The sequence below is a fragment of the Protopterus annectens genome, chromosome 11.part0 (assembly GCF_019279795.1).
Source record: "Protopterus annectens isolate FY-2018-M chromosome 11.part0, PAN1.0, whole genome shotgun sequence".
Taxonomy (NCBI): domain Eukaryota; kingdom Metazoa; phylum Chordata; order Ceratodontiformes; family Protopteridae; genus Protopterus; species Protopterus annectens.
In genome coordinates, this window is record NC_056745.1 from 1,119,638,011 (window position 1) to 1,119,660,196 (window position 22,186).

At 45.1% G+C, this 22,186-nt stretch overlaps 1 protein-coding gene across 1 annotated transcript in view; it reads left to right on the forward strand.

Annotated features, from left to right (window-relative positions):
* Positions 1-22,186, forward strand: part of KDM5A (lysine demethylase 5A) — a 2,605,143-nt gene that overhangs the window by 427,788 nt on the left and 2,155,169 nt on the right. The window lies entirely within an intron of this gene.

Here is a 22,186-nt window from a genome sequence, read left to right on the forward strand (position 1 = left end):
GCTGGACCTAGACCACAGATGCATTCCAGAATACCCCTACAGTCTAAGGCTGTTGTTTCTGCCACTTCTTCTCAGTAGCCCTTTCAGACCAGGCAAACTTCTCTGTGACATTCAGCTTCCTCTTCTAAGTCATACTCCTTCATCTCTTCTCCTTTTTCTTTCCCTTTCACCATGGATGGAAATTACTCAGGACTCCTGGGTCATTTCCACCATCCAAAAAGGATACTTCATTACTTGGAAGACTCTTCCTCCCTTTCAGGGGATAACTCAGCCTCCTTCCAGTCACCTTCATCTGTTCCCGCTGTTACTTGCAGCTTTCCAACCAAGGTTTCATTCAGGCTGTTCCTCCAGGCCAATTGGGGAAAAGGGTTTTACTTTAAGATGTCTCTTGTGCCAGGAAAAGATGGTCCTTGGAGGCTTGTCCTGGATCTCTCCCTTTTACACACTTTCCTGGTGGTGCCTTCTTCAGGATGATATATCTGCAATCTCTTCTTCCCCTGGTTCCTTCTTAGTCCTTCCTAGCTTCTCTGTATTTCAAGGATGCCTAACTGCATATCCCTAATCACCCTCAGTTCAGGAATTTCTTGTGTGTCTCGATGGGTTCTTTGCACTTTCAGTTTTCTGCCTTGCCTTTTCATCTCCCACTGCTCCAAGAGTATTCACAAAGTGCCTAGCCCTGGCCATTGCCTGCTTAAGGGTGAAAGGGCTTCAAGTTTACCCCTACTTGGACGACGTGCTCTTCCTTGCCAGCAGTCCAGATCTATTGCTACAACACCTGGACTTAGCTGTTCCCTTTCTGCAGGGCCTAGGATTTACAATAAATTTCAAAAAATCCAGTCTGACCCCAACTCAGGATCACGTCTTCCTGGGGTGCAGGTTCTGGACGGAGTTGATGATGGCTTTACTCCCTCTGGAAAAAGCCCTCACTCTAGTGGGATTCATGGTGTCTCTTCTCCCCTTCCCTTCATCATGGCCAGGGAATTTCTGATACTGCTTTGATTCATGGCTTCCACAATCCCCATGCTGCCTTTTGCAAAATTACACATTTAAAAGTTCCAGTGGTTTCTAAAGACAGTTTGGCCCCAGCATGCTCATCCTTTAGATGTCTTGATTCCTCTTCTTCCCTGCCTAAAAACAGAGCTGCTTTGGTGGATGCAGTAACTCAGTCAGAACCCTGACCTTCCACTTCAAGTACCTCAGCCAGCTCAGCAGCTTTTTACAGATGCCTCAGATTTAGATTGGGGAGCAGCCTTTGTTTCCAGGCAGGGATAGTGTCTTTGGTCCCCCTCTCAAGAAAGAGACCACATCAACATCAGAGATGAGGCCTCTGACTCTGGCCTTGCAGACTTTTCACCCTGTATTTTTGCCAAGACCACTCAGAATTCTTACAGACAGTACCATTGTCTTTTGGTACATAAATAAGCAGGGGGACACAAAATCATACATTTTTTGTCGTCTGGCCATCAAAGCATGGGAATTGGCTATCCAGTACAGCGGACACTGCATGCTGTTCATGCAGTCTGCAGAACATGTCTGCTCAGATCTCAGTGGCAGACGCATTAAGCAGATCCATGACACAATCCCATGAATGGATGCTTCACAGAAATGTGTTCCTGGGGGAGCACTACAGAATCCTGAAAGCCCAAAATCCTGAGACCAAAATCTCAAAAGTTCAAAATACTGAAAACACACAGGATACCAACACTTACTATATTCCAGCACAAGTGCATACAGAAACAAATAAAAGACAAACCATATTACTCTTCTCCAAGTATAAGCAAGGGGCTTCCACACCCCCTGCTACTTAAATATGTCAACTCCAAGATTGCACCTAGTGTAGTGAAGTGCAATCTCGGAGTTGATATATTTAAGTAGCAGGGGGTGTGGGGGCGCAGCCCCCCACAAGGGAGGTGCAGGGGTGCTTGCCCCCCTGCATATAGTTGAAGGGTAATATGTTTCTGTATGTACTTGTGCTATAATGTAGTAAGTGTTGGTATCCTGTGTGTTTTCAGTATTTTGAACTTTCGAGATTGTGATCTCAGGATTTTGGTCTTCAGGATTTTGTGCTTTCAGGATTCTGTGGGGTACTCCAGAAATGGACCCTTTCACCTCCCCTCTGAACAGCAACTGCCTCTTTTTTGCACCAAGGTCCCTTACCCTCAGGCTTGGAAGGTGGACGCTCTATCCATTTCATGGACAGGGATGTTTCTTTATGCATCCCCCTTCCCTGTAATTCCAAAAGTCCTGCTGAAAAGTCTGCACAAAAAAACAAAAATCTTGCTAGTGACCCCCTTTTGGCCATGACAGCACTGGTTCCTTCTTCTTCTGCAATTAGTCAAGGGTCATCACTACAAGTTACTTCACCAGTTGGACCTACTCACTCAAGACAAGGGATCCTTGATTCATCCACATCTGTGAACTCTGCAAATGACCTTGTGGGTGATCAGCTTTTCATCCTTTTCAGGCACCTGTTTTCTAAGGACATGGTTAGGGTTTTGCAGGAGGCCTGGAAGCCCGATACTGGAAAATCTTGCATTTCCAAGTGGCGAAGATTTTCTGTCTGGTGCCATAAAAGGGAAGAGGATAACCCTCTCTGCAGACATTCCTTTAGTGCTTTCTTACCTGTGTGAGTTGCTTAATAGTGGTCTTTCCTATTCCTCAGTCAAAGTCCACTGCTCTGCTGTGTCTGCTTGCTTGCCACTAACTCCCCCCTTAGCTTCCAGGCTAGACGTTGAGCTTTTTCTGAAAGGTGTCCTACACTTGAAACCTCCCAACAAACCAGTTCCTCCTCCTTCTGATCTTAACCATGTGTTAGAGAAGCTTACTAAGTCCCCTTTTGAGCCAGCAGCTTCTGCTTCTCTGAAGTTTTGCACATGGACAACAGTACTTCTAGTAGCTTTAAATTCTGCTAGAAGGGTCTCTGAGATTCAGGTATTGATGGCTTCACCCCCCTTTTTGGTTTGCCACAAGGACAGAGTATCTTTGAGAACTAATCCATCTTTCATGCCCAAAGTGGTGAATGAGTTGTCTCTTAATCAGTTCATCCAGTTACCTACTTTCTTCCCCCTCAACTCAATCCCCTAGTGAGAGGGTTCTGCATTTCTTAGATGTGCACAGACAACTCAGATTTTACCTTGACAAAACAAAGTCTGTTAGGAAGTCTGATCAACTTTTTATGTCCTTTCATCCCAGAGCTCTGGGTTTGCCTGTTTGCAAGCAGACTATATCTCTACATGGATTTCTAAGGATGTTGTGTTTTGCTATGACTTTCATAGGAAATCTTTATCATCCTCTGTTAACTCCTATTCTACTAAATCTGTTGCCTCTTCAGATGCTTTATTCAAAGGTCTAGATGCTCAATCCATTTTGGAAGCTGCTACTTGGTTGTCTGCTCATACTTTTACAAAGCATTACAAGTTGGACACTATTTCCAGATCCAGGGCAGGATTTGCTAGGGCAAATCTGCATGGATTTGTAGAAAATGCTTTTTCATTGTCTTCCTCTGCTCCATCTTTCTCCTTGGATTCCCTTTGAGCTTTTGCAGTCTCCCATATGTAAAGAATACTGCAATACTGAGTAGAAGCACATAGAATAGTTGTGTAAAATCTTACCATAACTATAGATGTCCTTCTCTTCTGTGTTGCAGTATTCTATCCCACCTGACTTTCCCCTACAACTTGTTCTTTCCTAGGATGACACCCTTTTTATGTACCCTATTTTCCTCATGGGGCTAACTTATTCTGAAGATAGTACGTGTGGACATCCTTTATATGGCTGACGTTCCGTCCCTTCGTGCGACGTCCCACGTACAGGCAGTGGGAGTAAGCTTTTGTATACAGGCCAGACGTTGGGTCGTTTGGAGGAGTACAACCTATATGTAAAGAATATTGCAGCATAGAAGAGAAAGACAGCTATGGTTATGGTAAGATTTTACACAACTATTCTTTCTGACCTCTATACAAGACTAAAGGGAGTACAGCCACTTCCCTACTTGTATTTTGCTATTTATATCCACAATAAAGAGCTTCTAGTTTCTCATTTTTGTATTATCTTTTGTTTAATCTGTTCTCTGATATCCTTTTTAATTCGTACACTTAAATACCTTTTCTTGTCTTGTTCCACAGTAAGTATGGATATTGTTGAACTAGTTTGTTCATGGGTACATAGTTTGCTATAGCCCTTGTTTTATTTTCATTTATTTTGTATACCAAAAAAACTCTCTCAAAATATTCCACAACACTGAAATGCCCTTTTCTAGATTTTTTTAAGTAAAAACTGTTTGCAAATAAAGCTAAATTTTCTTGATTACCATACCGGTTATATTCTTGAATTTGTGAATCCCTTTTTAATGGCTCTAAATATGAAGCAGATAATGAAGGGGGAAGAGGACACCCCTGTCCTAGTCCCTCTGTTCAAACACAGCTTGTCAGAGAGGAACCCTCTCACCTTAATTCTTGCTTCCAACCCTTTATCTATGGTCCTTATAATCATTCTGTTAGGGTGTTAAATTGCCCTACTTAAAAATCGTACCTTATTCTGATGAATGTTTTTTCTCTGTCAAGATTCACCAACAGTAGTGTAATTTTCTTACACTGTTCTTCCCTCTAGAATATTATTCTCTTGTTAGTATTGTCAAATGATTGTTGCCCTTTACAAAGCCACATTTATCCTTCATCTGTTAAAATCAATAACACATTTGCCATACTTTTGGCTAACATAGACATAAACACTGTAATCTTGGTTTAAAATTGAAATGAGTCTGGGTTTTTGGTCTCTTTGGGTAATACGGCCACCACAGCTTTTGATAAAAAATTTGTTGCTCCCAAATATTGTAAAAGACAGTTCTTTTGAATATATGTTTCCATCTTTCAGTTTACATACACACACAAATCATTAACAGGCTGATTCCACCCCTCCCCTGTTGCTTTATATGGTTCAGCTGTCCCACTTCTATCAGTCACTGGATCTGATGTTTTGCTTTTCATTTTTACTCAAAGGATGGGTTACAGATCTGATCCTTGGATCCACCTCAGCCGCATACTGTAGATTTGGATCCAACTGTCAAGCTCCTCCCTCTACACACAATGCCCTGGTCCATCCTCAATACCTCAGATCTCGTTTGCCACCATCGTGCTGACTAGGGTCCATCTCTCGAGTGCTTAGTATACAGTTTCTACTTTTTGTAAGTAACGTTACTTTCTTTACCCTAATCTTTAATCTTCTTTAGCTTTCACCTCTCTCTTAGTTTCCATTTATTTTTAGAGTAGCGTAAATACTACTTTTATATAGTATTTCCTTCTGTTTATCATAGTTGGTGTTTCTCTTTTCTCTAAATTGTTTTCAAAACAAACAAAAAACTTTATTCTTTTATTTATACTGTTGTTTCGTTGTCTCCAGTTTTAAACTGTCTTGGCTGACAAGCTGACAGGGTTAAAAAAATGCACTTCTTGTGGGCATAAAGTCCCTAACTCGGATGCCCACAAGGAGTGTGTATATTGTCTTGGAGCAACCCATCTAGAGATTAACTGTAGTATTTGTGCTGTGTTCAACTCCATGGCATTAGCTGACAGACGCAGCAGTTTTATATTGAAGGGTCTTCATCCTCCTTCATCAACACCTACTTCAGGGGCTCAAACCCTCAGTGAAACTTCTAAATCTGGTCCTTTGGAGCATAGAAAGTGCTCTCTGCTGAAGTCCCCTTAGACTTCGTCAGAACCGCCACCAAAAATTTTCAGAATCATCGGATCTGATGTCCTCTGATTTGAAGGTTCGTTCTACAGATCCAAAGTCCTTGTAGCCTAAAGTTTTGGATCAGATTATCATCTCAGCCAGTCACAAAGCTCAGGTCATGGATCCCATCATCGGATCTGAAACCTGGCACATCACACATTCCAAGAGCTCGCAAGTTCATCTTGGATCCGGTCTCTCCTGGTCTACTCTCTCCCTTCATACAATTTCCAAAAAAGCATTGCAGGCCATATTCTACCACATCCTCCAGATCCTCCAGAAGTCTTTTAGAAGCAGATGTGGCTAAGATGATGTAAAAGTTCCTCAGAGCTCTGATCCAGATGGGGATTATTTCAGCTCTACCCCTATTAGCTCCGTGAGCCTTGCAACCACTACTCACATGGTACTATCTCCTTCTGCCATCTGTCCTTTGGTTTCAGAGCCTCAGGATCCGACAGCTCCAAGAGGTCCGCTGTCAATTCCAAACAGAATCATTTCCTTAACTCTGACAGCATCCCTGATCAGTTCCGCACCTATACCATCAGATCGGAATGGGTCCTGGAGATGAAGCATCTGTGTCAGATGTTTGGGCCAGGGTCTATTCTGATGTTGAAGGATCCATCCTTGCCCCTCAGAGCCTCGGTGCTGGACAGCTCGGGTCTGGTTCCCTCCTCCAGGCATTGATCTAGTAGGAGTCATCTACCCATACTGGAGGTCTTGGCTGTGATTCGGGTGACCATGGCTTCTCTGGGTCTGTCTGCCTTCAAGGTTGTGGAAGGGGCTTTACCTCTTTCTAGAAATCCTGTCTCCCATCCCTCAGATCCACTGTCTATTCTACTTTGGTTCCGAGCTCTGAGTTCATCAGGCCTGTTCCACAGGGACAGACAGTTCTAGCTAGCTTACAGTCCGTTCCAGTAGAGGAACTCCCCGTCTCTTCTAATACCTCCCCTGAACACCCCCCAGATGAGCCCCATCAGAAGAGAATGTGCAAGAGGAGGCACATAAATTCCCTATTGGAGGATGCTGATTTCGATGGAGAAGGGTCCCCCAGATCACCACTGGATGATGTCTTCCTTGCAGACATATTAGAGATCCTTAGGCAGAAAGGCAGTTGGTCTTTTGATATTCCTACTCTAGAGGAACCAGTACTTTTAGAAGCTTTTGATTCTGACACATCTATGTCTTGGGTTAACCACCCCAACCAGGCATTTACTTCTTCAGGCCAGGGGTTACTTTCTCAACTTAGCTTCAACCCAGGGATAACCATCAACATACAGAAGTCACAGTTGAATCCAGTACAAACCATAGATTTCATAGGGGCCCACCTAGACAAAATGACTTCCTGTGCTTATCTCACAATGGACAGGGTATCAAACTTAAAATTTCACATCAGGCTTGTCTTGACCACTCCAAAACCCCCAGCCTCTAATTCTCAGGGCATTAAGCTCTGTGGCAGCAACCATAACTTTCCTACCCATGGCACGTTTTTACATGCGGATTCTGCAATGCACCTTAGCGGTACAATGGTTGCTTCTCAGGAATCCTTTGAATCTTTCTATCAGTCTGTCTCATGTGTGCAAGGAGTCTGTACTTTGATGGCTTCACTCCACAGAAGTCACTCAAGGACTCCCATTTGTTCTTCCCTCCCCAAACGCCACAGTGACCACGGACGCCTCCCAGTTTGGGTGGGGGGGCATTATCTGGGCAAGACAGTCCAAGGCACGTGGATGCCCTGGAGACAAAATTGCATATCACTATGGTTCTTCTAGCTTTGCAGGAATTAGGCAGCTTTCTACCTCAGGGGACTGTTGCAATCCAAATGGACAATATGTCAGTGGTTTGGTATATCAACAAAGCCAGAGGAACCAGGTCTTACCCCCTTTATCGAGAAGCGATGAGAGTGTGGCAGTGGGCAATTTCTGCCAACTACTTTCTGGTAGCACTGCACATTCCAGAAGAGTGCAACATATTATCTGACAGGCTAAGCCGAGTGTTACTAATGTTTCACTAGTGGTCCCTTAATAAGTCAGTCAGACACGATCTTCTGGAAATGGGGTCATCCTTGCTGCAGTCTCTTTGAGTTCCCCTTTCAACAACAAATGCAGCAGGTGTTTTGCCTTGATCCCTTCTCAGGGACAGTCCCCCATGCTTCGCCCTCCAGTCCACTCTGTGCCTTTCCTCTTCTGCCATTGATTCCAAAGTTCTTACAGAAAGCACTTGGGTTGCAAAGTGAAGTAATCCTCATTGCCACTTTTTGGCCTCGACAAACCTGGTTCATCTTTCTTTGGTCTCGCCTGGTTTGCTCCCAATGATGTTAGATCCAAGTCCAGATCTGCATGGTTTCTCCACTTCAGTGATGGTTGGATCTGTCAGGCTCTCTTCTCCCATTTGAGAAATATTGAATGTTCTTCGTGTTTCACTGTAGCAGTCATCACATTTGGGTTATCCCTTCCAGGGTAGCCCTCGGCCAACCCAAATACCAGAGACTTAGTATTTCTGCGTCGGTTGCTGTTGCTTCAGGACTGACATCAAGTCGGCCGTTGTATAAAGTAAGGCAGCCGACGCCATTACATCAGTCTTTCTTGCCATGGAGCCAGAAGCAGTTCGCACGAGTGCCAGTCGGCCGCTACCTGAGTTTTGTCTATTGAATTGAAGTTGAAGTCTCTTAAGCTAAGTACCCCGTTGGGGATCCTTTTTTCTTGCACTAACCGATGTCAGAAAAAGTTAACAACTGTCTCGCCTGTGGAAAGCAAATACCACACCAAGACTTTCATTCTTACTGCGTCACTTGCTTAGGCCCAGACCACAACGTCCCCCGCTGTCGCTTCTGTGCTTTGTTCACCGTCAGAACTGTCCGTCGTCTGGCCCTTATTGTAGCTAGATATTTTCACTTACAGTCCTCGAACTCCGATATGGCTTCCGTAAGCCATCCGACACCAGATCTTCTGAAAAAAACATAAAGATAAAGACAGAGACAGAGTGCACAGGTCCAAACCTACAGATGACGCTCCCATTAAGCTAGTTGTCAATTCTCCGGTCCTCATTGAGGCGCTTTCGCAGCCCCTGATGCCCACTTCTGTGGATTCGCAGGCCGCTACTGAGACTCTTTCGGACTCCGGTATGCTGTAAAACTCTTCTTTGACTAAGGAGCCTGTGGTCGTCTCTACCTTGGTTGGGTCTGGAGCCACTGAGCAGGCACCGATTTCCAAGGAAGTCCTTCGCACTACCAATTCCTGGCACAAACCGACGTCTTTTTTCACAAACTACCAAGTTTCTTAGGCCCAGGGTACGAACCATACCCAAGGAATCGACAACCCAATCTCAGGCACCTGCGTCCTTGCCTCAGTCTCAAATGCTTAAAATGGCAGAAGACCTTATGCTGATCAGGGGAAGCCAAACTACCCCTTCCAAAAGGAAAAGAGAGCTGTCCCTTGTAGTTTTGTCTGAACAGGAGTCCAATGACTCTGAAGCATCTGAATATGAAGAGATGCAACTCCTCTCTGCTTATGAGGATTCTGATGCAGATGATTCCATTCCTTCAGCCTCTCCCCCAAATGATTTTTCCTTTGGGGAAACCCAGTCATACCTTAAGGGAGCATTTCCAATGGGAAAGTCAGGACTACCCTCAGTCTAAAAAGAGACTCTTGGAATTCTTAGATCTTCCACAGCACAGATCCTTGGCCATCCCCCCAGTCTTGGATGTTTTCCTGGAATCCAGTTTGACTCCTGACACCCTTCCTCCTGCACCCAGAAAACCAGACAGGTACTAGAGAGTCTCTGACTCACACAAATTTATTTTTAAAAATCCTACTGCCGACCCTGAGGTAATTTTTCAAGGGCCTAAAGGAATTAAAGCAACCTCTGCTAAGAGTCTCACTCCCTCAGCTAGGGATTCCTGAACACTAGACAGATGTGGTAAAAAAGTATACACCTCATCTACTCTTGCTGTCAGAGCACTCACTTGTCAGTGCCATATACTGAAGTTTTAGCAACATACCATGGAACTCCTAAAACAAAAAATGTCTTCCTTTCCTGCTTGTGCAGAATCTAAAGAGTTACAAGAGTTAATGCATTCTGCAAGTCAAGTAACTAAACACACCTTGCACTGTGGTTTTGATACCCTAGAACCGTCTTGCAGGGCAGCACTCACTGGATCTGTCCTTAGAAGGCATGCATGGCTTAAAGAACAGCTGTTGCCAGACCATGTTAAATCTAAATTGTTGGATGCCCCCTTGCACAAAGACAACTTATTTGGGACTAAGGCAGAAGAGGTCTTAAAGAAGATGGAAGAAAAAGCAAAATCTATGCAGACAATTAAGGATTTCTTACAGGTTCAGCAGGCATTGTCCCACCAAGCACTGGTCCTTTCCTGCTCCCACTAGGCCAGTTCAGCGCAGACCCCAGGAAACCAGACCCCCCCCCCAGACAGCAGCCACAGGGAATGCAGAGATCTAAGCAGAGTTCTAAGCCACCCCCTTATGGTAAGAACTCACAATGACTCTTCTCCCCCACCCCCTCCCTCTGCCCACCTTCACTTACTCCTAAGAGGAAAACTCTCCTTTCATGCAAGCACTTGGGCCACCATTACCAACGACCGCTGGGTTCTCAACATAGTGTCCCAGGAATACAAATTTTCTTTCAACACCCATCCAAGTCCAAAAGGGTTCCCAGATCTACCTCCAAACCAGTGGGCAGAGGCACAAAAGTAAGTCCTTTCCCATCTGTCTAAGAGGGCAGTAGAGCACATTCCTGCAGAACAGAAAGGCCAAGGTTTCTACTCCAGACTTTTTCTGGTACCCATAAAAGAGGGCACCTGATGCCCCATCCTTGATCTAGCCATTCTAAACACCTTCCTGGTGATTCCAAAATTCGGAATGCTCACCCTCCAGCAGTTGATACCCATGCTCTCCAAGGATGCTTGGTTAGCCACCCTAGACCTAAAAGAGGCCTACCTCCACATTCCTATCAGGGAATCATGCAGGAAATATCTCCGTTTCAGGGCAGGCTCAAGCACTTTCAGTTTTCTGCACTTCCCTTTGGCTTATCTACTGCTCCCAGAGTTTTCATAAAATGTCTGGCTCCGGTCATTGCCTTTTGCAGACAAAGGAATATCCAGATTAACCCATACTTAGATGACTGCCTAATTCAGGCACACAGCCAGGAAAAGCTGCTCAAGCACCTGGCCTTTGTAAAGACCCTACTAACCTGCCTAGGGTACACAATCAATGAAAAGAAATCCAAACGGGTACCCACCCAAAGGATTATATTCCTGGGAGCAAGCCTGGACACAGCTTCCCAGATGGCATTCCTTACACCAGAAAAGCAAATTTTCCTGACAGCCTACTTCTCACAACTAGCCACCAGACCCCAGCTATCTGCAAGGAAAATCCTGCAAGCTGTGGGGTTCATGGCATCTTGCATTCTACTCATTCCATATGCCAGACTGCATATGAGGAAACGTCAGTTGTACCTAAAAAGCCTTTGGTGTCAACACTCTCAAGACCTGGAAACTCTTATACCTATAATACCTTTCCTCAGAACAGATTTTCTTTGGTGGGCAACAGCATGCTCCCACAACAAGGGACTGCCTTTCTCACCACCCCGTGCCACCCAGACCCTCACCACAGAAGCATCCGACTGTGCCTGGGGTCCACACCTGGATGGCAGGTGCATTCAGGGCCAATGGAGTCACAGCACATCCATCTGCACATCAGCCAAAAAGAAATGATAGCTGTCCAGCACGCCTTGATAGCTTTCCAGCCCCTTCTATCCCCAGGGACTCTCCTGATCAAAACAGACAACACCACTGTGATGTGATATATCAACAAGCAGGGAGGGACTCACTCCTACCCTCTGTGCAGGCTGGCCATGACCCTTGGCGCACAGCCTCTGCTCTGCAACTCCACCTGTTAGCACAATTCCTACCAGGTTCTCTCAATTCTCTGGCAGACCACTTAAGCAGAAATCTTCTGGACCCACATGAGTGGCAGCTCAACAGAAGAACCTTCATCCTAATAACTCAGAAATGGGGTGCCCCGAAGGTCAACCTCTTTGTCTCCAATAATAACCATCAGCTCAGCAAGTTCTGCACCAGGGAGCATCACTGCATGGCTTGGAAAGTGGATGCCCTGTCCTTCCTTGGGTCAATCTATCAGTCTATGCCTTTACTCCACTACCTCTCATCCCCAGGGTACTGCTCAAAATAAAGGAGGAAAAACCAAGGACAATTCTTATAGCTCCAGACTGGCCTCACCTGCACTGGTACCCCTTGCTGCGCAGCATGTCCCCACTGCCACCATGGCATCTTCCTCAGATTCCAGACCTCCTGACCCAGAGGGAAGGGAAATTCATGCATCCCCAATTGCAGACACTCAATTTGACAGCTTTGCTTATTCCCTAACACCCGATCAATCTGCCAACCCCAGTAAACAGGTTCTAGATGTTATATGTGAGGACAGATGCCCTAGCACTAGAAAGTCTTATGCTGACAAATGGAAAAGGTACTACACCTGGATTCAGGCTAAGGGAGCCAATACGGCACAGCCCTCCCTCTCATCCTGAATTACTTAGCTGACCTGCTACACAGTAGACTCTCTTTTTCCTCCATTACAATTCATGCCTCTGCTGTCTCTGCTCATTTTCCCACTGAGCAGCCCCTTTTCTCACACTCTTTGATCAGGCAGTTCCAAAGAGGGGCTAGCAACTTGAGGCCACCCAGAAGAGCATCAACCTCAGCTTGGGACTTTAACTTTGTGTTGGAAAAGCTCACCCTGCCCCCCTTCGAACCAGCCTCTATAGCAGAGCTAAAATTTCTCTCCTGGAAGACAGTTTTTCTTCTGGCCAACACTTCAGCCAGAAGGGTCTCCGAGCTGCAAGCACTCATGGCTGTGGAACCTTTCATCATCTTCATGCTGACAAAGGTATCCCTCAGGACTAACGCATCCTACATGCCCAAGGTGATGTCCAGTGTGGCTCTCAGCTCATTTGCCCACCTTTTTTCCTAACCCACAGAACAAGGGGGAAAGGATCCTGCACTCTCTAGATGTGCACAGACAGCTCAGATTTTATCTAGACAGGACTAAATCCTTCAGAAAGTCTGATAAATTGCTGGTTAGCTTTGCTGCAGGGGCAGAGGGCAAAGCCATCTCCAAACAAACCATTTCCACGTGGATAGCACATTGCATCCATTTCTGCTACAAACAACATGGAAAGCCTCCCCCCAAGGGGGTCAGGACTCACTCCCCCAGAGCAGCCTCCACCTCTGCAGCTTTCCTCAGAGGAGTCCCCACCAGGGACATCCTGGAGGCTGCCACCTGGACATCTGTTCACACTTTTACCAAATATTACCACCTGCCTATCTTCTCCAAATCCATGGCAGGGGTTGCCTCTGCAGTCTTGCAGGGCATCCTAGCCAGCCCCTAGTTTCCTTGACTGCCTCCACCCATTTCCTCAGCTTTGGGAATCAACCCGAATGTGATGACTGCAACAGTGAAACACAAAGAACACAGTACAGTTGTGTACACTTACTATAAATGTAGATGTTTGAGTGTATTCACTGTTGCAGTCCTGGTTTCCCTCCCTCCATCCCCCTCTTCTTTCTTCTCTTTCCTTACAAGGGACATATTGGTATTTACTTTCTACTGGTGGGGTTCTTCTACTAGAACCTGGCTCCCACTTAGGAGCTCCTGACAGGTTAGGGCAAGAAAAACTGATGTAATGCCGTTGGCTGCCTTACTTTATACTATTGACGACCTGACATCAGTTCTGAAGCAACAGCAACCGACGAAGAAATACTAAGCCTCTGGTATTCAGGCCTGCCGAGGGCTGTCCTGGCAGGGACTCTGTCCCACAAGTGAATGAAATGAAGTGGACAACATCAGATTAAAGACGTTATGTTCTTACCATAATGTTCCATCTGTATTGTTCATCTTCATTCCATTAACCCTCCCATCCCCCTCCACCCGTCCAAGTCTTCGGAAAGCCTGGTAGAATTTATAAGGAATATTTATTTCTTTGTTTGTGTGCCTGATGTTTTCTTCCTTGTCGTGTGCGTGTGTGTGTGTGTGTGTGTGTGTGTGTGTGTGTGTGTGTGTGTGTGTGTGTGTGTGTGTGTGTGTGTTTCTATATATATATAAATCTATATTATGTATGTGTGTGTGTGTGTGTGTCATTTTTGGAAGATTAGAAAGCAGACACCCACTTTCACGAAAGTGCACTTAACTGAAAGTCAGTTAACCAAATCACAGAACAGCAGGGATAAGGAAATGTATCCTTTTCCCACTGTAGTACGATCTCAGTAGTATTTGTAAGTAGCTGGGGTGTGGGGGGCTTGCCCCCCCCCTGCAAAAATGTATTCTCCTTTGCCGGATATATTTCCTTATCCCCGCTGTACCGTGATTCGGTTAACTGACTCTTGCGAAAATGCACACACACTCTATTTAACATAGTGTCCAGAGATGGCACCATCATCTCCCCTGACACTCACACCAAATTGCTAGGAGCTACCATCAATAACAACCTCAAATTTGATCATCATGTTAACCAAATCATTAAAAATGTCCACAAAAAATGGGCAGTCTATATAAAAACAAACCCTTCCTAACACAAACTGCTAGAATTACAATCGCTCAGACTCACCTTTCAACACTATTCTTTGCCTCACCCATTCTCACCAACCTGCCAAATAATTGCCTAGCTCAACACTTGCTATAATCAAATTGCAACATTCGCAACAGGTGTCCCCTATCGTGCCCACCACAGCCTATCCCTGAAACAACTTGACTGGCTTTAATTCCCTAATTTCCTAAACTTTCACCAACTAACCTTTGCCCACAGTTTCCAATTATTCCCAGGCAAAACCCCATTCACTGGCTAATCTGTTAGTACCCCAAACTAATACCAGACAATTTTGCTGTAGCAATAAAAAATTAATTAAAATCACAAAAACCAACAACACAGCAGGGGACTCGCTCTTCTCCAACCACATTGGTAAAATCTGGAACTCCCTACCCTGATCTATCACTTCAGCTGTCTTAAAGGCCACATTTAAGAGAGTCCTGAAGGAACACCTAAAGCACTCCTGGATCTGATCATGTTCCCCACCCAGCTAACCCCCCCCCCTTTACTTTCCCATGCCTAACATTACAGCCTCATCACCTACACTAAAAGCCACTTTACCGTCCATTATTCCACCCCATAGAATATATCACTCATACACCACTGCCAGATTACTAAATTATAGATATCCACTAACTACCTCACTCACTCTATACTACTACATCTACTTCTTTAACTAATATCTCATCTTCCTTCCTCTCATACCTATCCTATCATCCTTTCAACCCTCTCTATTTCTCCCCATTACTTATCCCCACTATTAACTACCCAGTACTCTTGTCCCCCCCCCCCCCCACCTACCTACCTGGCCAACTCCTTCCCTACCCTACTCTACTATACTATACTTCACCAGTAGGGCATATCTAAGCCTTAAACTGAATACTCATATGTACCCTATCCGTTACTGTTAAACCTGTATCTCACAGTGCTTTCACCTGATCTATGTCAACCTCATAACTGATATGTTAACTTGAACTAAGCATGAATAATATTGTTACTTGTCAGTGTTGAGTTACTTGTCTATGTTAAGTTTGTAACTTTTGATGCATTTTACCACCTATGTATTCCTTGCAATAATTGTATGAATTTTACTGTAGAGCTTTTCTCCCTGGGCCTCTGCTGAAAATGGACATCCATCCAGTCGGATTTTCCCAGTTAACAAATGTAAAATAAATAAATGAAATACCAAGATACCACAGGAATTATCCACAGAAACCTTCCTTTGTCAGAAAGCAGTCCTCTCATTTTGCTCCAGTCTAAAGGACGCAGACAAACCAGGAAAAACTCTACTCCAAGATTTCCAACCAGTTCATCCACTACACCCTTTTGAGGACAGTCTGACCACTCCAGACCACCTCCTCTGTGACTATCCACCCTTGCACCAAAACACCCCACTTTCCCTCTGTCTCACCCTTTCCCTTCCCGGCAGAAAATCACATCAGAACAATGGATGTTCATCGTGTTCCACTGTTGCAGTCATTACACTTGGGTTATCCTGCTGGCAGGCTACCCGCAGTGGGCTTGAATTCCAAAGTCTTGGTATGGCGTCGGTTGCTGTCGCCTCTTCCCTGACGTCAGTGTGCCAGGGGTATAAAAGATGCAGCTGACGTCATTTTCTTCAGTCTTTCTTGCCGCGTGGTGCACGAAGCAAAAGCAGTTCACAAGTTCCGGTCGGCCGACTCCTGAGATTTTCGAAATTGAATTTCAGATCCGAAGTCTTAAATAAAGCTAAGGACCCCATTGAGGAAACTTTTTTCTTGCTCCAGACCAATGTTAGAAAAAGTTAACAATTGTATTTCTTGTGGGAAGCAAATACCTCATAAGGATTTTCACTCTTAATGTATTCCTTGCCTAGGCCCTGACCACGACGTTGCTAGTTGTCGGTTTTGTGCTAGATTTAACCAACGCACTATTAAGTGTCGGCTTGATTTTGCTTTTCATTACTTTGACCGAAGGTTTAACTACATAATGCCGTCGGAACAGCTGACAACCGGAGTTCATAAAAAGCGCAAGGAAAAAGAAAAGGACAGGCATCCGAGGTCCAAAACCGACGATGAAGCCTCTTCTAGGCCAGTCGCCGGTTCTCAGAGAGGCGCTTTCGCAGCTCCTAACACCCACTACCTCAGAGCCACAGGCCGCCTCCAACTCCCATGTGGAGACAGCTAGACCTCTGGATACTCAAGGTATTGGGCCTTCGGAAACTAATCCCTCAGATGGGTCCAGAACCGCTGAGCAGGAATCGGCTTCTGAGGGTGTTTTCAGACCTACACAGCTTTATATCAAGCCAACTTCAGCATCAAAGACAAAGACTAAAACAGTTTTAAAGACAAGAAAACAAGTACAGCATTCTCCACAGACTTCCATGCCTAAGAAACAGATGCTCAAAATGGCCAAAGACCTAATTACTTTGATCAGGGGCTCCCATCCCCCTTCTGATAAGAGGCCTAGGCAAGACACTGAATATGATTCCTCTGATCAGGTTTTCATTTCCTCTGACTCCTCTTCAGAACAGGGATACTCTATTCCTCCCTATGAGGATTCTGATGCTGAAGAATCTATTCCTTCAGCTTCTCCTCCTCGGGATTACTCATTTGGGGAAACCTTGCATACCATGAGGGAGCATTTCCACTGGGAGAGCCAAGATTATCCAGATTCTAAGAAAAGGCTCAGAGACTTTCTTTTACTTCCTCAGCACAGACCTCTTGCTATTCCTCCTGTTCTAGACATTGTAGAGGATGTCTTTTCAGAGTCCGGCCTGTCTCCCGACTCTTTACCTCCTGCACCTGTTAAGCCTGACAGATACTACAGGGTTCCAGATTCTCATAAATTTCTATATAAAAACCCTGCTGCTGACCCAGAAACTATTTCACAGGGTCCCAAAGGGGTCAAAGCTGCTACTGCAAAAACCCTGTCACCTCAGATAGAGATTCTAGGACACTGGACAGATGGGGGAAAAAAGTTTACACTGCTGCTACCTTGGCTGTAAGGGGTTTAAATTGTCAGTTTCACATGCTTAAATATCAGCAATATTTAATGTCTCTGTTAAAACAGAAAATGTTGACAAATTCTGAATGTGCTGAGAACAAGGAATTGCAGGATTTATTGCATGCAGCTGAACAAGTGGGAAAACATACTTTGCAATGTGGTTATGATTCACTGGAGGCCTCTTGCAGGGCCGCTGTAACAGGCTTGGTCATTAGAAGGCATGCTTAGTTAAAGGAACAGACTCTGCCTGATCATGTTAAAGCAAAATTATTGGATGCTCCATTACAGCATGATACGTTGTTTGGTGTTAAGGCAGAAGAGGTGTTGAAGAAAATGGAGGATAAAGCTAAATCTATGCAGACAGTGAAGGATTTCTTACAGGTGCAGCCACCCAGATTTAGCAGCAGATAAAGACGCCCTAGAGGCAGACAACAGCCCCAGGGCTCATACAGGCCCAAACAGTGGGGTGCTTCTACCGCCAAAAGCAGAGAAGACAAATCACAGCCATATAGGAAACAGTCCCAATGACTTCCCTCTGTCAATGCCAAGCATTTATCTTTTGGCAGCACCCTTAGGGGGAAAGCTAGCACTTTTTTCACAAAATTGGCACATGATTACCCAGGACAAATGGGTCTTAAATATAGTCTCTCAGGGCTACAGGTTCCACTTTCACACCCTTCCAAAGGCAAAAGGTATGCCAGACCTGCCACACAGTCAATGGCCAGAGGCACAAAACCAAGTTTCATCCCTCATGGACATGAGGGCTATTCAGCAAGTGCCACAACAAGAGCAGGGACAAGGATTTTACTCAAGACTTTTCTTAGTACCAAGAAAGGACAAAGCATGGAGACCGATTCTGGACCTGTCTATTCTAAATACTTTCCTGGACGTTCCGAAATTCAAAATGTTGACTTTGCAGCAGCTTCTGCCCATGCTGGGCAAAAAGGCTTGGCTTGTAACTTTGGACCTCAGAGAGGCATACCTGCATGTCCCAGTCAGACAATGTTGCAGAAGATACCTCAGATTCTTAGCTTGCTCAAAGCACTACCAATTCTCTGCACTGCCCTTTGGCTTATCTACTGTGCCCAGGGTCTTCACAAAATGCCTGGCACCAGTAAATGCATTTTGCAGACAAAAAGGAATTCAAATATATCCCTACTTGGACGACTGCCTTATTCAGGCAGAGGCCAAAGACATTCTACTAAAGCATCTGGCGTTTGTAAAAAGATTACTAATTTGCCTAGGGTATACAGTAAACGAAAAGAAATCAAAACTAGTACCCTCTCAAGAGATAATATTCCTGGGTGCAAGCTTAAATACAACTGCCCAGATGGCTTATCTCCCGCCAGACAAACAAAGGCATCTGACTTCTTACTTCGAAAACATGGCAACAAAGACCCAGTTATCTGCAAGAAAAATTCTGCAGGCTCTGGGCTACATGGCCTCCTGCATTCTGCTAATTCCATATGCAAGACTGCATATGAGGAAACTACAATGGTACCTAAAAAATGTTTGGACTCAACATTGCCACAGCCTGGAATCATTAATTTCCCTCATTCCTTGCCTACAACAGGAGTTTCGATGGTGGGCGCAGGCCTGTCACCACAACAAGGGACAGCCATTCACTTTACCCACAGTCAGGCAAACACTAACAACGGATGCATCAGATTATGCCTGAGGGGCCCACATGGCAGGAAAATGTATTCAGGGCACATGGCCCCTAAGCCAAAGACATCTACACATCAATCAAAAAGAGATGCTAGCTGTACAAAATGCCCTGACAGCCTTCAAGGACCTACTTCATCCAGGACAGCTGCTGATAAAGACGGACAACACCACAGTCATGCGGTAAATAAACAAGCAGGGGGGCAAACATTCCTACCCCCTTTGCAGACAAGCCATGATTTTGTGGAACACAGCATTGACTTACCAAGTACACCTGCAAGCACAATTCCTGCCAGGAAAAACAAATGCTCTGGCAGACGAACTAAGCAGAAACCTCATGGACCCTCACGAGTGGAGACTAGATCCACAAATCTTCAGCATGATAACAAGGAAATGGGGACGCCCAGACAAAGCTCTTTTTGCCTCCCCTCGCAACTGACAACTTCAGAGATTCTGCACAAGGACTTATCACAAACAAGCATGGAAAGTGGATGCCTTGTCATTCAGCTGGAAAAACCTTACAGTATATGCCTTTCCTCCACTGCCTCTCCTCCCCAAGGGGTACTCCTAAAGGTCAGACAAGAGAAGCCACAAATGATACTGATTGCCCTGGATTGGCCACGCCAACACTGGTACCCAATCCTAAGGAGCTTGTCCCAAGGCCCAGCCTGGACATTGCCTCAAATTCCTCATTTACTGACCCAACAAAACAATCAGATCCTGCACAGCCAACTAGGAACTCTAAATCTAGCTGCATGGAGGATACTCTAACCATTCAGAATACACCTCTCTGTAAAGCGGTTTTGGATGTCATTTTGGAGGCCAGGAGGCCCAGCATCAGAAAATCTTATGCAGAAAAATGGAAGAGATTTTGTGCTTGGAACCAGACACAAGGAATTGACACACTTGTTCCAAATATTCCTCAGATTTTACAATATCTAACTGAGATGCTGGACAATGGCCTATCCTTCTCATCAATTAAGATCCAAGCCTCTGCCATTTCAGCTTGTTACAATACAGACCCACCTATTTTTTCATATCCATTGCTTAGGCAGTTCCTCAGGGGGGGCCAAAAACATAAGACCTCCAAGGAGAGCACCAATACCTGCATGGGACCTCAATTTTGTCTTGGAAAAACTCACAATGCCTCCTTTTGAGCCCGCCAATACAGCTGATATAAAATTCTTATCATGGAAAACAGCTCTGCTCCTAGCAATAACTTCAGCAAGAAGAGTCTCAGAGTTACAGGCATTAATGGCTGTGGAACCTTTTATTATCTTCCATGCGGACAGGGTTTCTCTAAGGACAAACCCAACATTTATGCCTAAGGTAGTGTCCAGTGTGGCTCTTAACCAAACCACTCATTTGCATACTTTTTACCCAAACCCGCAGAATAAAGGGGAGAGACTTCTGCATTCTTTGGACATACACAGACAGCTACGCTTCTAATTGGACAAAACTAAAGCTTTCAGAAAGACTGAGCAACTTTTAGTGTCATATGCTGCAGGATCACAAGGAAAGGCTATCTCAAAGCAGACTATTTCAAAATCGATAGAGGACACTGCATTCATTTCTGCTATTCACAACATGGTAAATCAGTGCCTAAGGGCATTAGACCACATTCGACCAGGGCAGCAGCCACCTCAGCAGCCTTCCTCAGAGGAGTACCAACCAAGGATATTTTGGAGGCTGCAACTTGGACTTCACTGCACACTTTTACTAAGCACTACCACTTGCCTCTTTACTCTAAATCCAGAGCAGGCTTTGCCACTGCAGTCTTGCAGTGCCTTGTAGCTACTCCTAATTCTATTTAGACCCAGCCGCCCAACCTCAGCTTTGGGATTCAACCCAAGTGTAATGACTGCAACAGTGAAACACTATGAACATAGTACAGTTGTATACCTACCATAAATGTAGATGTTTGAGTGTATTCACTGTTGCAGTCCAGGTTGCCCACCCACCATCCCCCTTTCTCTGCTGGGACTTATCTGTACTTTTCTATCCTATACGACCTATGTGGTGTATTTGCTTGTAGATGAAGGTATTGTTATTTTAGTGCATACTTTTATTAGCAATGTTTTTTTAGCCTACCCTTTTGGGGGCACCTGACATCTGGGGCAAGAAAAACTGAATAAAATGGCGTCGGCTGCATCTTTTATACCCCTGGTGCACTGACGTCAGGGAAGAGGCGACAGCAACCGACGCCGGACCAAGACTTTGGAATTCAGGCCGACTGTGGGTAGCCTGCCAGCAGGATAACCCAAGTGTAATGACTGCAACAGTGAATACACTCGAACATCTACATTTATGGTAGGTACACAACTGTACTGTACTCTCCATCATTAAGTCAGACTACTTCATGACCTCGTACATGCTACCCTCCTTTCATGGTATCCCTCAACCACCTGCAAGCCAAAACCACCTTTTTCCCCCCTATCATTCAACAGCTTCTAGATCAAGGTACCATATCATCAAAGAAACATATGCTTTTACTCCAGAATGTTTTTGGTACCAAGGAAGGATGGCCCATGGAGGCCAATCCTAGATTTATCCTTTCTAAACCTCTTTCTCAAAGTTCCCAGTTTCAAAATGATTACCTTACTCCTGCTCTTACCACTCATTCCAAATCAGGCTTTCATGGCAGCCCTAGATTTGAAGGATGCCTACCTACACATTCCTATTCACCCAGATTACAGGAAATACCTCAGATTTGCAATAGCCACTTGCCATTTGCAGCTCTCTGCCTTGCCCTCTGGACTCTCTACTGCTCCCCGAGTTTTCACAGAGTGCCTGGCCCCCCTCATCGCTCGCTGCAGGACCCAGGGCATTCAGATATACCCATACCTGGACGACCTGCTCCTTCTTCATCAAGACCGCCCAGTCTCCTACTTCATCTACAACATATAATCTCCACCCTATCTCAGGGTTAACCATTAACCACAAAAAGTCTCACCTGATCCTCTCCCAAGACCTGGTTTTCCTGGGGTACAGGATCAGAGCAGATATAATGAAAGCCTTTATTCCAGATCAAAGAAACCTAGAACTTTGGCTATACTTCCAGAAACTTCTTTCCCAAACTTCCTTGCCAGCTCAAGAAATTCTAAGAGTTCTAGGCCACATGGCATCACTCATACCCATGTTGCCCCTGGCAAAACTCCACATGCGAAAAATCTAGTGGGTCCTGAAAAACTTA